Raw genomic sequence first — 8,184 nt, forward strand, 5'->3', positions numbered from 1 at the left:
CTATATTTTAGGAGAATACTTCCACCTAGAATGTGTTTTTTTCCTTATATGATTAAATGAAGTCTTGTCTGGTCTCAACAAGATAATGTAACACTTGAGACCAAATATGAAGGCAAGGAGTGTTGTACTGGAAGTCAAAATAGAGAATATTTCCATAGCCACCATGACCTTCCCTTTAGTGCTGTGGTAGACAGTAAGAAAGGTGACCCAGACACAGAAGAACACTAGCATACTGAATGATAGAAATTTGGATTCATTGAATGTATCAGGTAAATTTCTAGACAAAAAGGCCATGGTATAACTTCCCAGGTCCAAGAAACAGAGGTATCCCAGTACAGCGTGGAAAGCAAGAGATGAACCCTTGTTGCATAAAATGATGATGTGTCCATGTTCAGTATGAGCATCTCGGTCAATGAATGATGGAGACATTGCCATCCATATTCCACAAAGAAGAAGTTGGATCAGGGTGCAGATAGGAACAATGTAGTATGGACCCCTTGATATCATTAGCCACCTTACCATTCTTCCTGGAAAACTGACCTTAAAGGCAAGGATCACAGTAATAGCTTTGGCTAACACAGTGGCAAGAGCCACAGTGAATGCATCTCCAAAGGTTGTCTGCTGAAGGATGCAGCCAGTTGTGTTGGGCTGACCAATGAAATTCAAAGAACATAGAAATCAGAATTTGAGTGTGATGAGCAAAATGTAACTCGGAGCTTGATTATTGGCCTTGACAATGGGAGTGTCTCTGTGTTTCACAAAGATCCCTATAACAAAATCTGTAAGTGCAGATAAACATAAAGCTATGCTGGTTAGTGCCAGCCCCAAGGGTTCTTCACAGGCCAGAAAGCTCGAAGTTTATTGGTAGCAGTTGCTCTTCTCTGTATTTGCATAATGACTATCTGGACCCCTCAGACACTTGTCAGACTCTGTTCAGAAATATATGTCATCATGAGGTCATGAGTCCAGGCTAAGATTTTATTCTGAAATATTTCTAAATACAGGGACTATCACAGAAGTCACTGTACTTTGTTTTCTCAGGGAAAAATTAACTTACATACTGGTATGCATAATTCTAATTTTATAAAGTGCACCTTGGTCCTTCCTTATTTCTTTCCATATTTATATTCACATATAATAGGACTTGATCTAATCCTTCTTTAGTTACTACCATCACACTCATTTCCTTCCCTAACTTTTTACTCACTACTCAATGTCCTCTGTATCTCTACTTCTTACATTTAAATAACTACTCAATCCATTTAGAAGAGCTAGAGCATGTACAACTGGAATGGTTTCAGTGGGAAAATATGTAGACTTTTAAGCTCTACCTTTGTAAAGAATAGTATTATTTTTTCAGGTACTGATCACCTTCCAGTAAATTCCTTAACGATGTTCTTAATTGTGATTTAAATTTTACTAACTTAATGATTTTGTTTTCTTTTTGTACTATATTTTTACCTTTAGTGACAATGCTGTACCTCTTTTGAAAGTAACTCGAATACTAAATTACATTGCAAAAAAGTACCTGTGCCCTGATAGTACTCATAACTCACATATCCTTTTTAACTTAAACATAGAAAACCTAGATTAAAGGAAGTAGTCTTTGCAATACTTTTCAGATGTTTTCTTCTATTCTAAATTTCCTTTTTTTCCTCAAAATTCCTTGTGTTCTCAAATTCTGTATATTCTCTGCTCGAGTTTATGAAATAAACGCTATTACATTAGATAGTATTCAAATACCAGTCAATAATGTTTTTTACCATTTGAAACAAGCATATACTTTCTCATAAATAGATTATTCCCAGAAGATGTGAGGGATTTTCAAAAAGATTATAATCCTCTGCTGTGAAGCTTTTAAAAATGTTTGGAAATATTATGATTAATACAAAAATATATGCTGCCATATTTATCAATTATATTATCTGGGCATGTTAGTTTGAATATACTTGGTCCAGAGGGTGCCAATATTTGGAAGTGTGGTCTTGTTGAAAAAAGTATTTCACTGTGGGTGTAGGCTTTAAGGCCCTCATCCTAGGTGCCTGGAAGTCAGTCTTTTCCTAGAATCTTTCACCTGACAATGTTGAACCCTCACCTACTCTTGTCTCATGACTGCCTGGATACTGTCATGCTCTTGACTTGAGGATAACTTACTGAAAATTTGTAAGATAGTTCTAATTAAATATTGTTCTTTTAAAAGTTGACATTGTCAAAGTTTTTGTTTACAGAAGTAAAAATCAAGCTAAAACATAGGCAATACCCCAATTGTGGGTTATTGCTGAGATAACCTTGACCATGTTTTTGGTTATAAGAATGGAAAACATGAGATTTTTGATTTGGAAAGCAATACAATTTTTAAGTGGGGTTTAATGGGCCATCCTTGTATGAATATGGAATACTTTGTTGCTGAGGGTAAATTGAACTGCAGAAGCTTAGTTCTAGAAGTATCAGAGGAAAAGAATTTTTACATGGGGCTGCTCTTGTGGTATTTTGTTGAAGTATGTGTCTACCTTTTGCCCTTGTCTAAAGAGACTAACTGAGGCTAAGATAAAAAGAATTATATTAACTGGATTGGCAAAGAAAGACCCAAAGAGCTGAACATAGACTTAGATATCTGATTAAGTCTCAGGAAGAACATTTTCATGCAAGCATAGCAAGATTAGAAAGTAAAAAATATAAAACACATTGCTCAAGTAAAATTAAAAGGGCACCAAGAAATGAAATAAAGCTGATTCCTATGTTCAAAGAGAGAATGAATGAATTAAGAGCATGGATCTCCAGGCAAGAACCCACCCAACCAAACTTATTGTTTGTATTTTCAGTTGAAAAAGGAATACTTTGGAATTTTAATATGGAATGAACTACAATCCAGAAATACAGGGAAAACTGGAAGAGACAGGCTTTTGACCAAGATGTGATGAACAGTAGCCGTGAAAAACTTAGGCCAAGGCACGGTGACAAAGCAAAGCAGATATCTGAGTTTAAGTCCAGCCTGTGACAGAGTCAATTCCAACTAGAGAAAATCTAAGTGGGATAGTACATTTCAGCATTCAGGAAACAGAGCCATGCAGACCTTGGGTTGAAGATCAGTCTACAGATCAAGCCCAGTAAAGCCAAACACGTGCAGCCAGAGAGTTGTAAAACAAAACCTGGTAATAGAAAGTGGAAAGCCATATTCCAGTACTAGTAGGTAGACAAACTTGGCAACATTGGCCATGGGGTTCTGGCCTATGGGTTAATAAGAGAAGGAGATTACTGGAATAATTGAGGCTGGTTAGCTGGAGCTAAAAAATTAGCAATAGTTAAGAATAGAGGTGAATTCATCTGGGAAGTGTTTTCTGTGAATACAGAGAAGCTGTATACCCAAGGTTTTACTTGGTGCTGCAGTTGGACTTGGTTTTAGAGTCACACAGGTGGTACTGATTTTGAAAGTATGAAGGAGTCATGGAGAATAGCTGAAGCTTGGCACTATGAGAGGCCAGAAAAGACATTGGTGAAGATAAAGCATCAGTTGCAGTTGATACCTCAGGACTGCAGGTGTTGTGCAAAGACATTGAAGCTTAGGAGCTTAAACAAAGCCTATGAAAGGAAATTAATTGGTGAAGCCTAGCGGCAGTGGGAGAATCCAGTGTTCTGGAGATGTCAGAAACATGGTATTATTACCAAGAATACCAGCAACAGTAGAATGGAGTCAACCAGAGCCTGGAGTGCTACAGAGGGCTGAGCTATGGAAGTAATATAAGCCTTTTGGAGGAGCCTAGATAATATATGGATTCCAGACATTGGAATGAGAAGCTATAATGCTGAAGTTGTCTTGGAAACACACACACACACACACACACACACACACACACACACACACAAACCAGAACCATAGAATATATGCTGAGGAAAGCTGCTAACAGGGATTGGAACCAGATAAGAAGAAAAGATATTCCATGACAAGGCCAAGGTTAGACAATATCTTTCTATAAATCCAGCCTTACAAAGGATAATAGATGAAAAATTCCAACACAAGGAGGGAAACTAAACCATAGAAAAAGGATAAAAAGGTAATTTCTTGCACCAAAACCAAAAGAAGACAGACACAGAAACATAATTCCACCACTAACAGCAAAAATAACAGGAAAAAACAATCACTTAATATCTTTTAACAACAGGGGTTGTGATTTAGCTCAGTGGTAGAGCGCTTGCCTAGGAAGCGCAAGGCCCTGGGTTCGGTCCCCAGCTCCCAAAAAAAAATATATCTTTTAACAACAATGGACTCAATTTCCCAATAAAAAGACATAGACTAACAGACTCGATATGTAAACAGGATCCAGATTTTTGCTGCTTACAGGAAACACACCTTAGAGACAAAGGCAGACAGTAACTCAGAGGAAAAGGCTGAAAAAGAATTTCCAAGCAAATGGTCCAAGGAAAAAAGCTGGAGTAACCATTCTAATATCAAACAAAATTGACTTTCAACCAAAAGTTATCAAAAAAGATAAGGAAGGACATTTTATATTCATCAAAGGAAAAATCCACCAAGATGAACTCTCAATCCTAAATATCTATTCTCCAAATGAAAGGGCAACTACCTTGATAAAAGACACCTTACTAAAGCTTAAAGCAACCAAGGCACTTCACATAGCAATAGTAGGAGATTTAAACACCACACCCTCATCAGTACACAGACTAGGGAAACAGAAAATAAACACAGACATAGTGAAACTAACAAAAATTATGAATCAAATGGATTTAACAAATATTTATAGAACATTTCATCCTAAAACCAAAGAATATACCTTCTACTCAGCACCACATGATACCTTCTCCAAAACTGACCATATAATCAGTCACAAAACAAGCCTCAAAGATCCAAGGAGATTGAAAGAATTCCATGCACCCAACCAGATCACCAGGGACTAAGGCTGGTCTTCAATAATAACAATAACAACAGAAATATGATATGTATATGAAAGTTGGATAAAGTTTTATTTAATGATAATTTCTTCAAGGAAGAAATAAAAAAAGAAATTAAAGACTTTTTAGAATTTAATGAAAATTATAACACAACGTACCCAAATTTATGGGACACAATGAAAAAAGTGCTAAGAAGAAAACTCATAGCTCTGAGTGCCTCTACAAAGAAACAAGAGAGAGCATACATTAGCAGCTCTACAGCAGACACGAAATCTCTGGAACAAAAAGAAGAAAATACACCAAAGAGGAGTTCAAGTCAGGGCTAAAAACAACATAGTAGAACCAAAAAGAACTATACAAAGAATCAACAAAACCAGGAGTTAGTTCCTTTTGAGAAAATAAAAAAGATAGATAAAAACTTAGCCACTTTAATCAGAGGGCATAGAGAGAGTATCCAGATTAACAAAATCTGAAGTGTAAGTGGGCAAACAATAACAGAGTCTAAGGAAATTAAAAAAAAAATCAGATCCTACTACAAAGCCTATATTCAACAAAACTGGAAAATCTGGTTGAAATGGACAATTTTCTAGACAGATGACTGGTACCAAAGTTAAATCATGATCAGACAAACCATTTAATCTGAACAAGCTCATGACTCCTAAAGAAATATAAGCAATTATTAAAAGTCTCCCAACCAAAAAGAGTTCAAGACCATATGGGTTTAGTACAGAATTCTATCAAACCTTTATAGAAGGCCTCATACCAATATTTTCCAAACTATTCCACAAAATAGAAACAGGAGGAACACTACCCAATTCCTTCTATGAAGCTACAATTATGCTTATACTTAAACCACACAAAGACCAAACAGAGAAAGAGTACTTCAGACCAATTTCCCTTATGAATATTGACACAATAATATTCAATAAAATTTTTGCAAACCAAATCCAAATACTGATCAAAATGACCATCCAACATGATCAAGTAGGTTTCATCCTAGGGATGCAGGGATTATTCAATATGCAGAAAATCATCAACATAATCTACTATGTAAACAAACTCAAAGACAAAAACTACATGATAATTTCATTAGATGCTGAGAAATCATTTGACAGAATTCAAAACCCCTTCAAGATAAAAGTCCTAGAAAGATCAGGAATTCAAGGCCCTTATATAAACAAAGAAATTAGGGAAATGACATCCTTCATAATAGTCACAAATAACATAAAATACCTCGGTGTGACTCTAACAAAGCAAATGAAAGATTTATAAGACAAGAACTTCAAGTCACTGGAGAAAGAAATTGAACAGGATCTCAGAAGACAGAAAGACCTGCCATGATCTTGAATTGGAAGGATTAATATAATAAATATGGCAATTTTACAAAAGCACCCTACAGATTCAATGCAATTCCCATCAAAATTCCAACTCAATTCTTCATGGAGTTACAAAAAGAAATTTGAAAATTCATTTGCAGTAACAAAGTACCCAGGATAGCAAAAGCTATCCTCAACAATAAATGAACTTCTGGAGAAATTACCATCCCTGACCTCAAGCTGTATTACAGAACAATAGTTATCAAAATTGTATGGTATTGGTAAAGAGACAGGCAGGTAGATCAGTGAAATATAATTGAAAGCCCAGTAATGAACCCACACACCTATGCTCATTTGATCTTTGACAAAGGAGCTAAAAGCATTCAGTGGGGGAAAAAAATCACATTTTCAACAAATGGTACTGGTTTAAGTGGCAGTCAGCATGTAGAAGAATGCAAATCAATCTATCTTTGACTCCTTGTACAATTCATAAGTCTGTGGATCAAGGACCTCCACATAAAACTAGATACACTGAAACTAATATAAAAGAATGTGGGGAAGAGCCTCGAACACATAGGCAGAGGAAATTTTCTTTAATAGGACACCAATAGCTCTGTACCCAATTTTATGGGATTATTTGATTCTTTGGAGTCTAACTCTTTGAGTTCTTTGTATATATGAGATATTAATCTGTATCAGATATAGGATTAGTAAAGATCTTTTCCTAGTCTCTTGCTTTCCCTTTTGTCTTATTGACAGTGTCCTTCGCCTTACAGAACTTTTGCAATTCTATGAGGTTTCATTAGTCGATTCTTGATCTTAGAGCATAAGTCATTGTATGTAAATACATAAAAATATCCAATTAAAAAGGAAATAAAAAGTACACAAATGGGACTTCATAAAAGTGCAAAGCTTCTGTAAAGCAAAGGACACTGTCAATAGGACAAAATGGAAATTAACAGACTAAGAAAATTTCTTTACCAATTCTATATTCAATAGAGTTCTAATGTCTAGTATATTAGATAGAAGAACAAAAAAGGTAAACTCCATAGAATCAAGTAACCAGATTAAAAATTGGGTACAGAGCTAAATGAAGAATTCTCACCTGAGAAATATCCAAATGGCCTTGAAACACCTCACCAAATGTTCATCCACCTTAATAATCAGGGAATGTAAATCACAACAACCCTGAGATTTCCCCCTCACACCAATCAGAATGGCTTAGATCAAAAACTCAGTTGACCATAAATGCTGGTGAGGATGTTGAGAAAGAAGAACACTCCTCCACCATTGGTGGCATTTCAAGCTGGTGAAACTACTCTGGAAATAAGTTCCTTGGGAAATTACAAATAGTACATCCTGAAGACCCAGCTATACAACTCCTTGGCATACACCCAAAAGATTCTCCAAAATATAACAAGGACACATGCTCTACTCTGCTCATATCAATGATATTTATAAAAGCCAGAAAGTAGAAAGAACCTAGATGTCCTTCAGCAGAGGAAGGGATATAGAAAATGTGGTATATTTATACAATGGAGTACTACTCAGCTATTAAAACAATGACTTCATGAAATTTTTAGGCAAATGTATGGAACTAAAAAAAAACATCCTGAGTGAGGTAATGAGTCACAAAAGAACACACATGATATGTACTCACTAATAAGAGGATATTAGCCCAATAGCTCAGAATCCATAAGATATAATTTACAGACCACATGATGCTCAAGAAGAAAACAAAGTGTGGATGCTTCAGTCATTTTTTGAAGGGGAAACAAAATACTAACAGGAAGAAATGAGGTGACAAAGTGTGGAGCAGAGGCTGAAAGCAGAGCCATCCAGGGACTGGCATACTTGTGGATCCACCCCACATGCAGTCACAAAACCCAGTCTCTATTAGGAATTCCAAGAGATGTATGCTAACAGGAGCATGATGTAGTTGTCTCATGAGAGTCTCTGCCAG

General features: G+C 35.9%; 1 pseudogene; it reads right to left on the reverse strand.

The window, feature by feature from the left end:
- On the reverse strand, positions 1-954 carry LOC148007025 (vomeronasal type-2 receptor 116-like; annotated as a pseudogene).
- Positions 955-8,184: the final 7,230 nt, after the last annotated feature.

The sequence above is a fragment of the Rattus norvegicus genome, chromosome 1, assembly GCF_021556685.1.
Source record: "Rattus norvegicus strain SHRSP/BbbUtx chromosome 1, alternate assembly SHRSP_T2T, whole genome shotgun sequence".
In the NCBI taxonomy this organism is placed as follows: domain Eukaryota; kingdom Metazoa; phylum Chordata; class Mammalia; order Rodentia; family Muridae; genus Rattus; species Rattus norvegicus.